The following is a 17,888-nucleotide window of genomic DNA, read 5'->3' on the forward strand; positions in this document are numbered from 1 at the left end:
AAGTCCGGTTATGTTCGATATACGTACAGCGGACGTCCGTCGGACTATCGTTCGTGGATCCGGATCGCGTCCCACGGACGTCCGCCGGGCAGCCGGAGGCGGACATTCGGACGTTTCCCGGAACATACTTGCAGGGCCCGCTATTGGTGCAAAAACTTGCCAATAACATTCGTGTAAAGCTCACCAAGCATGTGCCATGGAAATTTCAATCACATACTAGTGCTCAATGCCTTTGTCGTGAGAGTAAAGCAGACAACAGAATATGCAACAGGTTCAAGTTTCCTGTTGTCTGCTTTACTTTCACACACAATGCACTGAACAGTAGTGTGCAATTAAAACTTCCATCAAAGAGGCACATATGCTAGCTGAGCTTTACACAAATGCACCATTCCTGAAAACATGCTAAGTGCATAGGCATACCAGCATGCGAAGTTGTAAAAAAAGCATATTTTTTTTTGCTGTATTGCAAGAACTGCATGCATAAATAGTCTACACTAAAAAAATATCGATGTTAAGGAATGGCATGGTAAAATGGAGGCCAACGGGAGTATTAAGAATCTACTTGAATAATTTTTTTTAATTATCCTTGGCCGTGACAGCTCTTCCCTTGGGGAGGTGGTGGAGGAAAAGGTATTTATTGAAACCTAATATTTCGGAATTAGCGAGGAGATGATCGAGTTCTCTGTGGGCGGCCTCCGCAGGCCGGGATTCCAGGAGCAGTTACTATCCTGTGCATTTGCTCGATCAGCTGTTGCTGGTCTTTCAGGCCTAAGATGGAAAGAGCAGGCTGGGCTCCGCCTGCAATAGAAGGGAAAATTAAATTCAAGTTATCTGTGCTGAACTTTGATTACACATCTCCAAGGGCAACTGCCAGTTTCTCTCAATTGCTTTTTCCAGATGGCACTGTACGCATGCATCTCCATTCAGAACTGTCACATACTATATAGAAAGGTCATATAACTGCAGCAAAACCCATGCAGAATAACAAAATATACAAACGTAGTTTGACCAGAACCTGGCATTCAGTATTTTAATGTTTTTATGTCGTCTTTTTGAACATGCCACTCTGACCAAACATGGCATGTTATGCTTGCTGCTATGCACCCTCAGCAATGCCCAAGACATGGAGTGCACATGCAGAGAAACTAAGCATAAAGGATGCTGTATATGAACATAAAGCACAGCCAGAGCATTGCAGTATTACACAGGTACGCATTGGCGGCAGAAACCTGCACTTTGAGCGGTTTAACAGGCAGATTTCTAAAGTAATTGTTCCTGCTCTGAAAAGAAGTGATCAATAATAACATCATTTAAAATTGTTACCTTTTTGTTCTGTAAACTGCACATTTCGCTGGTTTCCATGTACCCTCTACCGAAGACATTGCCTGGGCGTGTCGGGGGTATATCGACATCAATATCTAGGCTACAAGCGTCTAGAAAGCGTCTCCTTAGAGCAGCTGCGACGAAGTAACTTATCTGATAACATGCAAGCTGCTGCAGCAGAATAAAGATAGACATTTGACATGTGGCTAAAGCCCGATGTGGAAGCATAGCCCGCCGCAGTGATTGCGCAGTGTTCATGCTTCTACAAGAGTTAAAAGTAATTTGTTTACCCACAGCGCTATATGTGACATTACAATAGCAAGGCTTATAGTCACACAAAACACAAAAAGCTGACAACCACAAGCTCCTGATGTATTACCGGCAGCATGCAGCATGGATGTTAGTTACTGAAATATGGTTGCATAATTCTGGCAACCAGCTGTGCATGTATGTCATGGATTTCTCAACTACGCACAACAAATTAGAAAAAAAATAATGGTATTTATAAATGCAGCCAGCTGTTCGCAAGAAACATTGTAGCTTTTTTAAGGGGAAGGTAGTGGGCGCCAAAGAAACTGCCCCTGTAAAGGCGCCTAATTTGCCCCTATGTAATATCGGGGACAAGTGTGTGGACTACACAAACTGCAATCAAAGCACATAACTTTCACATCGACCAGGAAACTCAGACCATACTTGTCGATGTGAAAGTTGAACGTTAGTTCTTTCATGTGTGCAAGAGAAATAAGGTCAAAATTCGTTTACATCGCGATTCTAGTCCAAAATCTAGACATACTGTCCAGAGACTTTCGCCCCCGCAGTATAAGCCACCACTTGGGTACGAGATTAGTAAAAGAAGTGTATAAAAGACATTAGTGCTGTTGAACAGCCATAGCTATAAAAATGGTATTGACATTGAAGTACTGCCTTAAGGCGAGGCCTAGGGCATTACAAAAGCAAGAGTTAGTGTCCGCTGGTCCTCATTTGAACGAACAAAAAGAGGGGGGGGGGGGAGAAATCTACCTCAACTACATGTTTTGAGTGACACCAAGCCGCAGTTAGTATTAAAGATATCACACAGTTTTGTGGAAGATTTGGGAGCGCTTTGCTGCTTTCTTACAGGATTGGACAAAAGAGCTCACCATCTTCAGAAAGGCACGTTATATAGAAATGAAAATAGTGAATTTACTGCATCTGGCCACAACAACTTGCACACGGAGAGGAAGATGAACTGAAAATTTTATACATGAATGTACGTATTTACAACAGGTGAAACAATGACCATGATCTATGCCGAAGAGGAAAGAGATCAAAATCTAGCTCAGAACGAGTTCTCCTGGCCGCGGGGCCGTTTCATTAACTTCGGGACTCCGCCCACATTTCTCATCCCCAATGACAACGAACTCACACATGACTGGCTAACAAACATTTCGGCATGTCTTTCCACTTTCATAAATTCTTCACCCTCTCCCTAATACAAGCAATGCAAAAGGGACAACAAATTCGTTTCACAACAAACAGAATTTAGAGAATGGACCTCGAAATGATTGGCTCACTAGGTCACATGCCAAAATCTCTCCCCTAGGAAAAAAAAAAGAAAAAAAAATTAGAACCCATCAAAGCGGTGTCCCACGTGCGCAACCATTGCCCAAAGCTTGCATCCTTGGCGGCTCCTTTTACAGGGCAATTATTGCAATTAATGGCGTCCGAGTCAGCACCATTGCGGACCACATCAGAAGAGCCAACCCACATCCTCCCGCTCCGCATCATACCGTCACTGTTACACACTTGCCCTTTTTCAACGCCGCCATCTCCCACCATTGTTGACATCCAGGGTTGGAATCCTCAATGAGACCCCACTCAGCGCGCCTGCACTGAATAATTGTCACTTTTATGGGCTCCCCAACAAGGAAGAGGGCCTTACACCCTTCAACCTGACAGCCTGACAGTGTTTTTTTTTTTTTAACGATAAGCAGTTCTTCCAAAAGAGGTGCTCGTTTCAAAGCTGTGCTGCCTCCGGGTGATGGGTCCAGTCAGCGTACTAAGGACCCCTTAGTACGCTTAGTACTAAGGACCCCTTAGTTGTATACTGTTCGTAAAGCTCCTTAAATAAAAATGAGCCCCCTACATGACACAGCGACGAGAACAAATTGCCTGTCCCCGCGTCTTCGAGTGCGAGAGCAAAGTCCTCGGAAGAGGGGACTTCTTTCCCTCTCTGCCTATGTTTCCGTTAAGCACTGTAACTGCTGTAGCTGCCTCTCTGTGCGCGTCTCTCCGCCTCCTGTCCGAGGGCAAGTGGGAGACGGCCGCAGCTGGGCATTGAACAGGTGACCCAAAAAGAGCAGACTAATAATGGTGCCTAGCATACCCACCGATCCCTTACAGAAATCATAAAAGAAATGAAAGCGACACATCAGATAACGCTACAATGTTTCTAAATGCAAAGTCGACAACTCCAAGTCATATAAATATATGTACATCTCCGCACATTAACTAGACAGAAGCAGTGCAGAGTAAACTAATAATTCAGTGTCTAGCAACCCTATTAAAAGGGGATAAAGGCCACGGGGGGCTGCGATTATTAGTAGCGTTTTGCCTTTAAACTACAATAACATACTTGTTGCAAGCTTAAAATCAAAGATTCACACCTGTCCCACCCACAGCAATGGAACACACATCTGACTCAAGTCTGCAGAGAAAGAGCAAGCTAGACTATTGCAGACGCACCCTTGGTTATTTTTCTGGCACTTCTGAGGGTGAAGAATCTGACTTGTCAGTAGCATGTATATGAATAAGAATCCTATGACAGTAAATGCATCAGATTTTCTGGAGTGGCTTTTCTTTGCTGACCACATATGAGGTGAGCTATAATTTATCCAACTTGGCCTAGGTTTATTCTATGAATAACAAAGCTATAGCAGGTACGCAGTCGTCCACTCAGGCTGAACATGCGAGTGCGTGGCATGCACTTTTCGAGATGCCACTGCATCCATCGCAGCTGCACACCGTAGCGAAGAGGCAGGCAGCGTGAAGTACCAGCCTCTAGTCCCTCTACCACCACTGGGGTCCCAAACTAGGGACCCCTTGTTTTTGTCAGGACAGGCCCCCTCAGGGTCAGCTAGTGAGTAACCTCCTGTATTTGTATCTGATGGCAATGTTTTCCACCACCACCCACAATACGCAGCTGCGCATCATAGCAGATGTGAAACAACAGCTCCTGGTCCTTCTATGCATAAGCCACTTTGCCTTGATGCATGCCTGCGCACCATAGTAAAGAGGCAGACGACATGACGCAGCAGCTCATGGTACCTTTACACATGAGCCCCCCCCATTGTACTTCGATACGCACCATAGCAAATATACAGACTACACCACACAGCAGCTCCTGGTCCCTCTATGCATAAGCCATTTTGCCTCAATACGCACCTGCGTACCTGAGCGAAGAGGCAGACGTGAAGCTGCAGCTCTTGGGCCCTCCATGCACAAGCCACTTAGCATCAATGCACGGCTGTGCACTGTAGTAAAGAGGCGAAGGACGTTAAGCAGCAGCTCCTGGTCCCTCTACACATCAGCCATTTTGCTTCGATGCGCATCTGCACACCGTAACAAACAGCCAGATGTGACAAAGAAGCTCCTGGTTTCTCTACACATAAACCACTTTGCCTCAATGCACGTCTGCACACCGGAGCAAAGAGGCAGATGGCGTGAAGCTGGAGCGGCTGGTCCCTCTACGCACAAGCCACTTAGCCTTGATGCATGGCTGTGACGGATGCATTGCCATTTTGCAAACTGCATGCCACACATTCCCATTCAAGCTAAGAGTGGACGACTGTGTAAACGTAAAATACTGGTTATTTACTTCAATGGACAATGACAAAAAGTAACATGGTGGACAATGTAAAAAGAATTTGCTGCATAAAGTTTGTTGAAACCAGTTCTACATCCTACATGTAAGCAAGCTAAAACCTTAATGCCGAAGGGATGTCCTGTGTGTTTAAAATCATCACGCTCAAACAACTTCAACACTGACAATCATGATTCAATATTAATAATATAGATAATGATACAATACTCACTTTTAGCCATACCAAAGAAATGAGAATGCAAAGGGATGTTGCTGTTTTTCCCCCGTGGATGACAGTTTTCCATGTTCAAAGTGCTGCTTCCTGTTGGCCTACGAAATCGGCTACAGCAAATGGCATCTGAAATATTTTTCGAAGCCTCATGCTAGTCTTCAACGAGAAAAGCATTGCCATACAGAAGCAGAACACAAATACTTTTACAACACACTAAAAGCACCAACTGCGGTGCTGTTTTTAGGATGACTAGGCAGAGGTTTTGCTGTAGCAAGCCAAATGTTAGCCTTCAATAAGGAAAGCATTCCCATAGAGAAACAGAACACAAACTTTTACAACACATTAAAAGCATCAATTGCACAAATGCTTGTAAGATGACCAGGTACAGGTTTCTGCAATAGCCCACATCATGTGACCAGCGGTTATCAGAAGCCTTGTATGTGAGCATGATGCCCTAGATTCAATTTATGGCTATCACTGTATTAACAAGCATGGGTTTAAAGCTACTTTAATATGATAATCTAAGAACATGGTAAGAGCTTTCAGTGCGAGAAATAAGCTCAGTATCATGCACTATAAGGTGCTGCATGGCTCTAGTGTAGCTTTGGCATTATCTCGCTGTCAATAATGCAGTGAAGTTCTGAGGAGCCTTTGAATATCTGTAAGGACAAAGCAACAACAATTTTGTTTTCATCTCACTTTTGCTCAACTCGTGTTTTTTTTTTTTTTCTTTTTTCTTTTTTTTTTTTGAGCCCGCGGCTTGCATGACCTCCCAGTATGCCTGTTTTGCATAAAAGAAGGCGTTGCAGGCACCAGAGCTCACAGCCCACTGTATCGCGGCGGCGGTATGTCAAATTCGTGCCAGAACAGCGCAGAACAACGGGTCAAGAAAAAGACAAGTGCTGACTTTTTTTTTTCTCTCATCTCCTTGTCCGGTTGTTCTGCGCGGTTCGGTCCCACATGCATAACCAACATGCGCAAGGTGCTGTCCTGGTTTGTCAAAGCTGAAGGAGAGTACTAAACCTTTAGTTATTTAGTAGCTACAGCCGTTCCTTCTAGAAACTGTAGTTGCCGTAAAGCTCGAGAGAGAAAGATCAGCAGCTGTCCACTTAAAAAAAAAATAAAAAAAAAAAAAAAAACTCGCGACGTTTTCACAAGTGTAGGCATGTCGCACGATGGGCTCGAGGAGTGCAAAATTTTTCTCGTATAGTTTTTACAACTCAGCACGTTGCGCATGGTAAACAAATTAACTCCTTTAAAGCTCGGGCAGGCACTCCTTTATCAGAGACAGAGAAGTTGCGCGGCTTACTGGCGCAGCGTCCAGTAATGCCGAGAAAGATGGCCCTCAGACTTGAGGCTGCACTTTAGTTAGTCGGCGCGGAGCCATCCTGTCAGTCTCGCCTAAAACACTCGACCGTTCGGCTGCTGTACAGAGCTGTTTTCTTAACCAAAAGCTCACCACTATCGGTGCATCGAAAAGTTCCACTACAGAAACAAAAGTTCGGTGAAATACTTACTTTGGAATCGGCGGGTGAACAAAGTGTGCCAGCCGCACCAAGCCACAGCAAAAACAATGCTAGCAGTGCATTACAGCCGTAGGTATTTGTAACTGCGCAGAAAATGCAGAACACGGAAACGTGAAGCCATCTTCCATGACCAGACTTCAACTTGTCAGGTGGATTGGATTGGCTCATTTCAGATTTTTTTGAGGATAAGTTCGGTTTCGTTCTTTTTGAGCTTGCTGCTTGCTGCGTCTATTCAGCCACTGATTAAAATTTCACCGAAGCATCATGATAGAAAAATGTTTAATGGTAATTTGACTTATCAAAAATTTTTGATAGAATTCAACGATGAAACACGCGGAAAATAAAAAAAAAACTGTTTAATGGAAACGCTTTCTATCGCATCGATTCGCTCTGGCATCATATAATGCAGACTTCACGGCATTACTGATTTATACGCAGTACAGATGAGCACGACGACTACAAACTATATCATAGCTGTGTAAAAGCAAATCCAGGGGCGGACGTACGGCGGCTGTCCGCTGGGCGAACGGATTCGACCATCCGCTTTCGCACGTACGCCGGAATTCCGGCGGACGTCCGAAATCGGCCGCCGAGTTGCGGCCGAGTTCGGTTGTCCGTCGGACGTCAGTGGCCGTCTGGGCTGGTGGGCTTCGCCAACGTGATCCCAACTTTTCAGTGGCGCAGATGACCAGGATGTGGATGACTGGCTGTCCTCATATGAACGCGTAAGCGCATACAAGTGGGACGATACAACAAAGTTAGCTAACGTCCTCTTCTACCTGACAGATGTGGCCAATTTATGGTTTCGCAACCACGAACCCGACCTGCCCACCTGGTCGGCCTTTAAAACGAGCTTTTCCGAGGTGTTCGGCCGCCCCGCTGTGCGCAAACTCCGCGCCAAACAACGTCTCGACGCCCACGCTCAGCTTCCTGACGAAACATTCACCAGCTACATAGAGGGCGTTGTGGATCTTTGCAAACGTGTTAACCCACCTATGTCCGAAGCTGACAAAATCACCAAAATCCTAAAGGGAATCTCCGACGATGCGTTTCATATGTTGACGGCCAGAAACCCGCCAACCGTCGTTGAAGTGGTTCAGCTTTGTCAAAGTTACGGCGTCCCCAGGAGGCAACGAGCTTCTTCTACTCGATGTTCTGTCATCATCATCATCATCATCAGCCTGATTATACCCACTGCAGGGCGAAGGCCTCTCCCATATCTCTCCACTTAACCCGGTGTTCTGTCATGAACGATCGGTTATTCCCGCCTTCGACAGCATGCGGCCTCGCATCTGAACCGCCTTCCCTCCTTGCCGAGATCAAGGCTTTTATACTGTCACGTAGTGGTGACGAGGTCGACGACAAAAATGATGGGGTCGATGATTGCACTAAAGAAACTGTTTATTTGGGCTGACTTGCGCCCGCAAAAGAACTAAGCAACTCGGCGGCGGCGATAGAAACAAACGTGCTCGTCGATCGTCGAACAAAGAATGCTCGTCACACTCGGCAACGCTCAATCTAAGGCTGCACAGAACAATCTAGATAACGTCGCAAACAGCTACCAGCACGGGCTGGAACATTGTGGAAAGACACCCAAGTGGGCGGAACCTTCGAGACAGATCTCGGTGCATCTTGCACTACAACAAAACTGATAAAGGTGTGACTCGCGACATCGAGCATTAACAAACAAAGATTACGGAACTGATACGCGGTCCAGAATCAGAGTGATAAGCCTGTATGCCGGCGGCTGTTAAAAAACAACAAATACAGTTTTGAAGGTTTCGCGGCATTACTCCCCCCTTAAAAAAAACATCGCCTCGATGTTCCAAAACAAAGAAACTTAAACATAAACACTGCAAAGTTTAAACACCACAGATTCTTTAACGCGCGTAATATGGCTTCAGTCGTACAACATGGACAATTTCTGGGCGTGCGCGTCGCCGTTGTGATGCTGACGTTCCGTCGGGAATGACTTCATAGTCCAGTGGTCCGACGCGGCGAAGGATTTTGTATGGCCCAAAGTATCGACGCAACAACTTTTCCCTTAATCCGCGACGGCGAATTGGTGTCCAAACCCACACTTGGTCTCCTGGATTGTACTCTGCATGGCGTCGTCGTAAGTTGTATCGTCGGCTGTCGGTGCGCTGTTGGTCTTTAATACGCAGCCGTGCGAGTCGTCGGGCTTCCTCTGCACGCTGCAGGTAGGCGGCGACGTCAAGGTTGTCTTCGCTGGTTACGTGCGGCAGCATTGCGTCGAGCGTCGTCGTGGGCTCCCTGCCGTACACAAGCTTAAACGGGGTCGCTCTGGTCGTCTCCTGGACTGCCGTGTTATACGCGAAGATCACGTACGGCAAGATGGTGTCCCAGGTCTTGTGTTCAGCGTCGACGTACATAGCGATCATGTCCGCGATCGTTTTCTTCAGGCGCTCCGTGAGGCCATTGGTCTGGGGATGGTACGCAGTTGTTCGTCGATGGCTTGTGTGACTGTATTCCAGGATGGCTTGCGTCAACTCTGCCGTAAACGCCGTTCCCTTGTCCGTGATGAGCACTTCTGGGGCACCGTGTCGCAAGAGAATTTGTTCGACAAAAAATTTGGCGACTTGTGCTCTTGCTTCGGCGTAACGGGTAAGGTAGTCAGTGGCCACGATGATCCACTTGTTACCCATAGACGAAGATGGAAAGGGGCCGAGGAGATCCATCCCAATTTGCTGAAAGGGCAGGATTGGGGGTGGAATCGGGTTTAGTAGTCCTACTGTTCTGATCGGTGGCGTCTTGCGTCGTTGGCACTCACGACACGTCTTCACGTAGTGGGCAACGTCGGCAGGCAGTCGCGGCCAGTAATACTTCTCTTGGATTCGACGCAACGTGCGCGCAAATCCGAGGTGGCCTGCTGTGGGCTCATCGTGCAACGCCTGCAGAATTTCTTGCCGAAGGGGTTTAGGCGCTACGAGAAGCTGCGCGGTCTTGTTGGGTGCGAAGTTCTTCTTCACGAGGAGGCCATTGCTTAACGTGAAGGATGATAAATGTCGCCTGAAGACACCAGGAGGGGAAGCGGTCTTTCCTTCCAAGTAATCGGCTAGCGCTTTCAGCTCAGGGTCTGATCGCTGTTGTTCTGTGAAACTGCTGGCGCTTACCGGACCCAAAAAGGCGTCGTCGTCATCGTCCTTCGGGGGCGCATCGACGGGAGCGCGGGATAAGCAGTCTGCGTCGGAATGCTTTCGGCCCGACTTATAGACTACAGTCATGTCAAATTCTTGAAGTCGTAGGCTCCATCTGGCAAGGCGGCCGGAAGGATCTTTCAAATTAGCCAGCCAGCAGAGCGCGTGATGGTCGCTTACCACCTTGAATGGTCGGCCGTATAGGTATGGACGAAACTTAGAAGTGCCCAGATGATTGCAAGGCACTCCTTCTCGGTCGTCGAGTAATTGACTTCGGCTTTTGTGAGGGACCTGCTAGCGTAGGCGATTACGTTCTCCTGTCCAGTACTTTTCTGGACGAGAACGGCTCCTAGGCCCACACTGCTCGCGTCGGTGTGAATTTCGGTCTCGGCGTTTTCATCAAAGTGGCCAAGTACAGGAGGGCATTGCAGGCGGCGCTTAAGTTCGTCGAAGGCTTCTCCTTGCGGCGCTTCCCATTTAAAAGGTACGTCAGCCTTTGCAAGCTGCGTCAACGGTTCGGCGATCGGCGAAAAGTTTCTGACAAATCGTCGATAATAAGCGCACAGCCCAAGGAATCGGCGCACAGCTTTCTTGTCGGTAGGCGGTGGGAATTGTGCGATTGCAGCTGTTTTCTCCGGGTCTGGGCGAATACCGTCCTTGCTAACGATGTGACCTAGGAACCGGAGTTCTTCGCAGGCGAAGTGACACTTCTCTGCTTTTAGCGTTAGTCCCGATGACTTGATGGCTTCCAACACTGTCTGTAGTCGTTTTAGGTGGTCTTCAAAGCTTGACGAGAAGACAACAACGTCGTCCAAATATACCAAACAAATTTGCCACTTCAACCCTGCCAGGACTGTGTCCATTACTCGTTGAAACGTGGCTGGTGCGGAGCAGAGGCCAAATGGCATCACCTTGAACTCATAAAGGCCGTCCGGTGTGATGAATGCGGTCTTCTCGCGATCTCTTTCGTCGACCTCAATTTGCCAATATCCGCTCTTCAGGTCCATCGATGAGAAGTACCTTGCATTGCTGAGTCGGTCGAGAGTGTCGTCGATGCGGGGAAGTGGGTAGACATCCTTCTTCGTTATGCTATTCAAGCGGCGGTAATCAACGCAGAACCGAAGTGTGCTGTCTTTCTTCTTGACCAAATCGACTGGTGCCGCCCAGGGGCTGTTCGATGGCTGGATTACGTCATCACGCAGCATTTCCTCAACTTGATCGCGAATGGCCTGCCGTTCTCGCGGCGATACACGATAAGGGCTTTGGCGCAGAGGTCGGTCGTGTTCGTCCGTTATAATGCGGTGCTTGGCCAGTGGTGTTTGTCGTACCTTCGATGATGACGAGAAGCACTCCCCGTAGTTTCGAAGAAGACTGCGAATCTGGTTTTTCCTGCTGTGGGTCAATACTGGGTTGATGTCAAATGTGGGCTGACGGAATTGGTCCGGTGCGTCCTCCAGTGGTTGGTCGTGGAGGGCGAATACGTCTTTGAGGTCCGCTAATTCGTCGAGAAAAGCGATGGTCGTGCCCTTGTTTAGATGCCGGTATTCTTCAGGGAAGTTTGTTACCAGCACCTGAGCTTGTCCTCTCCGGAATGTCGCGATGCCTCTTGCGATGCCGATACCTCATTCCAAGAGCAATTGGATATTTCCTTCGACGATGCCTTCAGTGGTTTCAATGTCTGTGCTACCTACGCTGACGGCGACGCTTGATCGGGGCGGCACGGTCAATTCTCCGTCGAGGACGTTTAGAGCGACGTGTTGCGTCGAAGTAGTCGTAGCAGGTATGGCTTTGTCTGCAGAGAGCTTGATGAGCTTGGATCGGAGGTCGATGATAGCCCTATTTTCATTTAGGAAGTCCATGCCTAAAATCACGTCGCGGGAGCACTGCTGCAAGACCACAAAGCTGGTAGGGTAAGTACGCCCATTTACAGTTATTCTTGCAGTACACCGTCCCGATGGAGTTATTAAGTTGCCACCTGCGGTGCGAATCAGCGGGCCATCCCAAGCGGTGGTAACTTTTCTGAGCTGAGAGGCTAACGGTCCACTAATGACTGAATAGTCAGCTCCGGTGTCTACTAGGGCAGTGACTCTGCGACCGTCGACATCAACTTTAAGGTTACTTGTTCGCGTCCTCGCATTGCACGTAGGCCTTAGTGTCCGATCTCGGCTCCGTCGTTTCTTCAGGTCATGGCCGGGGCATACCGTTGTTACTTCGCTGAGCGGCGGTGTCTGCTTGCACTCTGGTCGTGTTGTCGTCGATGTCGTCGTGTGGAGCGGCGATGAAATGGTTGCGTCGTCGTTAGTGGTCGTCGGCGGCGGAGGATCTTCGTCTTTTCGCCGTTGAGCAACCTCACCTCCAAAGGTTGCTGCCTTTAGTTTCCCCTACGGGGGCGTAGGGACCTTCCGCGCACACTACCGTCATAGTTACGTCCTGGCGACGCAAAGCGGGCCCTGTACGGCGATGGAGACCTGAATCGACGGCTTGGTGGCGCAATCTCACCGCTACGCAGGTAGTTGTCAATTTCTTGTGGTCGTTCACCTGGGCGTGGTCGTGGAGCGTCGACTGCAAATCCGCGGAGACCGATTCGTCGGTACGGGCAGTGGCGCAGAATGTGGCCGGCCTCACCGCAGTGGAAGCATAATGGCCGGTTGTTTGCAGTCCTCCAGGCGTCGCACTTCCTGGGGTTTGGGGGTCGTTGGTAGGCTTGGCGGGCGGGGGCCAAGGGGCGGTTTTCAGGAACAGGACGGTAGCGGCGAGGGCTGGGAAAGTCATCACGTCGGGGCGGAGGGCGACGTAATGCACCAGCGTAGTTCATTGCTGTTGCCTCTTGAGCTGGAACAGTAGCAGCCGTCGCTTGAGGAACGCCCAGCGCCTGCTGAACTTCTTCACGGACGACGTCCGCGAGCGTCGCTACCTGGGGTTGTTGCGATGATGGCAGCATTCGGCAGAGCTCCTCTCGCACGATCTCCCGGATGAGGTCCCAAAGGCCCTCTCCGCTTGCAGATGTGCTGGGGTAGTGGCATGAGTAGTTTGGTTGAAGTGGTCGCTCGTAGTGGCGCATCCGGGTATCCAACGTCTTCTCGATGGTCGATGCTTCACTCTCAAATTCTTCAACAGTTTTCGGCGGGTTCCGGACAAGCCCCGCAAAAAGCGACTCTTTAACGCCTCGCATTAAGAATTTCACTCTGTCATCTTCGGTCATGTTAGGGTCGGCGCGGCGAAACAGGCGTTTCATCTCCTCTACGTAGGCCAGGACGGGCTCGTTTGGTAGTTGAATTCTTGATTGGAGGAGGGCCTGAGCTCTTTCTTTTCTGACAGAACTTGTAAAGGCCATCAAGAACTGTGCTTTGAATATCTCCCAATCCTTGAAAGAAATCTCGTGATTTTCAAACCAAACTCGGGCATGTCCTTGAAGAACAAAGTAGACCTGCCTGAGTTTCGCAGCGTCGTTCCAACCGTTGAATTCTGCCACACGGTCGAAAAGGTCCATCCAGTCACCCGCATCTTCATCCGATCGTCCATGGAAGCAGGGGGGCTCACGGGGTTGGACAAAAACAACCGGTGCTGTAGGCTGGGCCATTGTCAGCGTCGATGCCTTCCGAGATCGACTGGGGTCAAGCAGCAGACCGTGTTCGGGTTGTAGGCCTTGAAGTCGGCGGCTGGCTCGGTGACCTGTAGGCTGGTCTTCCAGGGCGACAGGAACACGGCTTGGGTCTTCGCTTGAAGGATCAAAGGCAGCACCTCCACCAGATGTCACGTAGGGGTGACGAGGTCGACGACAAAAATGAAGAGGTCGATGATTGCACTAAAGAAACTGTTTATTTGGGCTGACTTGCGCCCGCAAAAGAACTAAGCAACTCGGCGGCGGCGATAGAAACAAACGTGCTCGTCGATCGTCGAACAAAGAATGCTCGTCACACTCGGCAACGCTCAATTTAAAGGCTGCACAGAACAATCTAGATAACGTCGCAAACAGCTACCAGCACGGGCTGGAACATTGTGGAAAGACACCCAAGTGGCCGGAACCTTCGAGACAGATCTCGGTGCATCTTGCGCTACAACAAAACTGATAAAGGTGTGACTCGCGACATCGAGCATTAACAAACGAAGATTACGGAACTGATACGCGGTCCAGAATCAGAGTGATAAGCCTGTATGCCGGCGGCTGTTAAAAAACAACAAATACAGTTTTGAAGGTTTCGCGGCAATACGGGAGGAAGTGGCTCGCCAACTGTTGCACCTCCCTGTTTCTGCTGCAACCACCCCATCGCTAGATCCTGCACTTCGACGCATCATCCAGGAGCAAGTTGCAGAAGTTTTACCGTCAAGCTCTCAACTTACGCCTGTGACAGCCCCGCTAACGTACGCCGCTGTCACCGCCAGACCACCACCGTGCCCTTTCGCGTATACTGCGCCGTTACCCCCACCACCACCTCCGCCCCGCCCTTATCTGCCTCCTCGACGTCGGGTCAAAAATCCATGGCGGACCTCCGACAACCGCCCAATCTGTTATTCATGTGGCGTTCCTGGCCACGTCGCCCGGCATTGCCGCCAGCGCGCGCAGCCGTACCGCAATGGCCCCCACCTGTACAGTTTTAACTACAGTTCAAACTATGAACCTTCCCCTCCGGCTGTCGCTGCTGGCACTTCTACCGACTCATTTTATCCTGACCACTCCTCCCACTCCTCTCGTCGATCGTCGTCTCCCCGCCGTCGTTCCCTCTCGCCGCTGCGCCGTCGCTCTCCTGCTGGCCCGAAGGAAAACTAACGGTCGCAGTTCCGGAGGCAATAACTGCGTTTTCTTCTACTTGTGCAAGTCCTCTGTCTTCCCCGGCCAACGTTATCGAAGTGTTTGTTGATGGCGCCGCAGTTCTCGCGCTTGTGGACACCGGCGCCGCTGTGTCTGCTTAAGTGCCAACCTTTGCCGCCGACTTCGTAAAGTTCAAGTAATACTCTTGTTTGGGCGAGTTGGTTCATCTTTGAAAGGTTACGTACACTTGCGCAAAAAAGACGGGACACAAAAAAGGCCTTTTTTGTGTCCCGTCTTCTTTGCGCAAGTATACGTAACCTTTCGTAAAGTTACGACGCCTGTTTCGAAATTTTTTCTCCGAACTGCCAGCTCGCATCGCATTCAACCCCTTGCGGCGTGCACAGCTCGAATTGTTATTCAGGGTGTTTTGTACGTCACCGAATTTCTTGTGCTGTCTCACTGCTCTCACGAACTGATTCTGGGTTGCGACTTTCTCAACAGTCATCATGCGATTATTGACTGTGCCCGAGCCAGAATATAATTGTCTCCGCTTTCACCTGCTGCCTCGTCCGACACACCGCTCCACGTCGATAAGATAACCGTGGCCGAAGATACTGACATCCCCGCCTGCTCTACCGTCCTCGTGCCCGTTTCCTGCCCCTGCTTTTCCGATTCGACTGTTGTTTTCACTCCGACGCATGCCGCTAATCGTCGCCATTGCTTAGTCCTGCCTTTCGCCCTTCTGACCTTCTGTGGTGGCTACAGCACCATGTACGTCTCTAACCCGTTGCCTTTTCCGTCAACGCTTCTTCGTGGTAATGGTATCGGTAATGGTGGGAATGGTATCGAGCCCCACTTCAGCTCGATACCATTGACTTGCCTGCTTCTGTACACAACGACAACTCCACTGCAGATTTTTCTGGCTGTCTGGATGCCAGCCTTTCAGCAGATCAATGCGACCAGCTCGTCAGCTTAATTCAGCGCTTCCGTTCTTCATTCGACTTTCCTCAGAAATCTTTGAGGCGTACATCCGTTGTCACTCACTGCATCGACACCGGTACGCACGCCCCGGTACGCTAGCACCCTTATCGCGTATCGGCTGCAGAACGTCAAGTTATCACCGATCACGTTTATGACATGCTACAGCGTGGCGTCATCCAGCCTTCGCACAGCCCTTGGGCTTTTCCAGTTGTTCTCGTGAGGAAAAAGGATGACTCTATCCGTTTCTGCGTTGATTACAGGCGTTTGAACAAGATAACGCGAAAAGACGTGTGCCCCCTTCCACGCATTGATGACGCTCTCGATTGCCTTCAAGGTGCCGAATCCTTTTCATCTCTGGGCCTCCGCTCGGGCTACTGGCAGGTACCCATGACAGCTGACGATCGATCAAAAAACCGCTTTTGTGACACCTGACGGTCTCTATGAATTTAACGTCATGCCGTTTGGATTGTGCAATGCACCGGCCACCTTCGAGCGCATGATGGACACAATTATGTGCGGACTCAAGTGGCATGACTGTCTTTGTTACCTGGACGATGTTGTCGTGTTTTCAAAAGATTTTACGTCACATCGTCTCGAGCGTGTGCTAAAGTGTTTGACTGATGCCGGCCTGCAACTAAATTTGAAAAAGTGCTGCTTCCGGGCTCGCCAGCTTCCTATATTGGGACACGTTGTTTCCAAAGACGGTGTTCGTCCAGATCCTGCAAAACTCCGTGCAGCAGTTGAGTTTCCACGCCCAACTTCCCTAAAGGAGCTGCATAGTTTTATCGGGCTGTGCTCGTATTTTTGTCGCTTCGTCCGCAATTTCGCTTCGATCATCTCGCCGCTGACTGAGCTCCTTGCCGGTGATGCCAATCTTTCGTCTTGGACGTCCGGCTGTGATGAGGCCTTTTCGACGCTTCGGCGCCTTCTAGTGTCGCCTCCGATTCTCCACCATTTTGACCCTGCGGCGCCTACCGAAGTTCACACTGATGCCAGCGGTGTAGGTCTCGGCGCTGTCCTTGCGCAACGAAAGCCCGGCTACCCAGAGTGCGTTGTTGCTTATGCCAGCCGCACCTTAATAAAGGCAGAAAAAAAAATATTCTGTAACCAAAAAGGAGTGCTTGGCCATCATTTGGGCCACTGGAAAGTTCCGGCCATATCTCTACGGTCATCCCTTTTCTGTTGTTACCGACCATCACGCACTTTGCTGGTTATCCACCCTTAAAGACCCATCCGGCCGTCTTGCTCGTTGGGCCCTCCGCTTACAAGAGTACGACATTCAGGTCACCTACCGGTCTGGCCGTAAGCATTCTGATGCCGACACCCTGTCTAGGTCACCTCTTCAATGCGGTTCTGACTCGACAGCTATCACCATAGGTGACTCATCTTCACTAGAAATTGCCGGCATGCCCAATGAACAAAGGCAAGACCCTTGGATCGCTTCTCTATTTTCACGCTTCTATCTACACCTTCTCTGCGCCCAGCTTCTCGAACGCTTCGCCGCCAAGCTCGTCATTTTGCCATCTGCGACGGCATGCTTTACCGCCGAAATTACCTTTCCGACGGAAGCAAGTGGCTCCTTGTCATTCCTCGGCATCTTCGTTCGGAAATATGCGCCGCTTTTCACGCCGATCCTCAGAGTGCCCACGCCGGTGTGTTGAAAACTTCCACTCGTCTTCGCCACCGCTATTACTGGCAGGGTATATACCGCTTCGTGCGTCACTACGTCCGCGCATGCCAGGAATGCCAACGCCGCAAAAACTCTCCACACAACTCCATCGTTCCGATGCAGCCTTGCCCTGACCCAGCCAGCCATTCGACCGTGTGGGTATTGATCTTTAGGGGCCACTACCAGTCACTCCAACTGGTAACCGTTGGGTTTTCGTGGCTGTTGACCACCTTACCCGCTACGCAGAAACATCATCTTTACCTTCTGCGTCGGCTCCGGACGTTGCGTCTTTCGTCCTGCACCATCTCGTTCTGCGCCACGGTTCACCTAAAGAATTGCTCAGTGACCGCGGCCGTGTTTTTCTTTCCTAGACCGTTGAAGCCCTTCTTCAGCAGGACCGCATTGTCC

The 17,888-nt window shown here is 49.7% G+C and overlaps 1 long non-coding RNA gene across 1 annotated transcript; it reads right to left on the reverse strand.

Annotated features, from left to right (window-relative positions):
- Positions 1 to 353: 353 nt before the first annotated feature.
- Positions 354 to 7,113, reverse strand: LOC146180467 (uncharacterized). Its single transcript, XR_014700085.1, has 3 exons — positions 6,914 to 7,113; positions 5,397 to 5,522; positions 354 to 798 (listed from the first exon to the last, which is right to left on the reverse strand). It is a non-coding gene; the product is annotated as an uncharacterized LOC146180467 (long non-coding RNA).
- Positions 7,114 to 17,888: the final 10,775 nt, after the last annotated feature.

The sequence above is a fragment of the Amblyomma maculatum genome, chromosome 8 (genome assembly GCF_055883805.1).
Source record: "Amblyomma maculatum isolate TAMU_Amacu chromosome 8, ASM5588380v1, whole genome shotgun sequence".
Classification (NCBI taxonomy): domain Eukaryota; kingdom Metazoa; phylum Arthropoda; class Arachnida; order Ixodida; family Ixodidae; genus Amblyomma; species Amblyomma maculatum.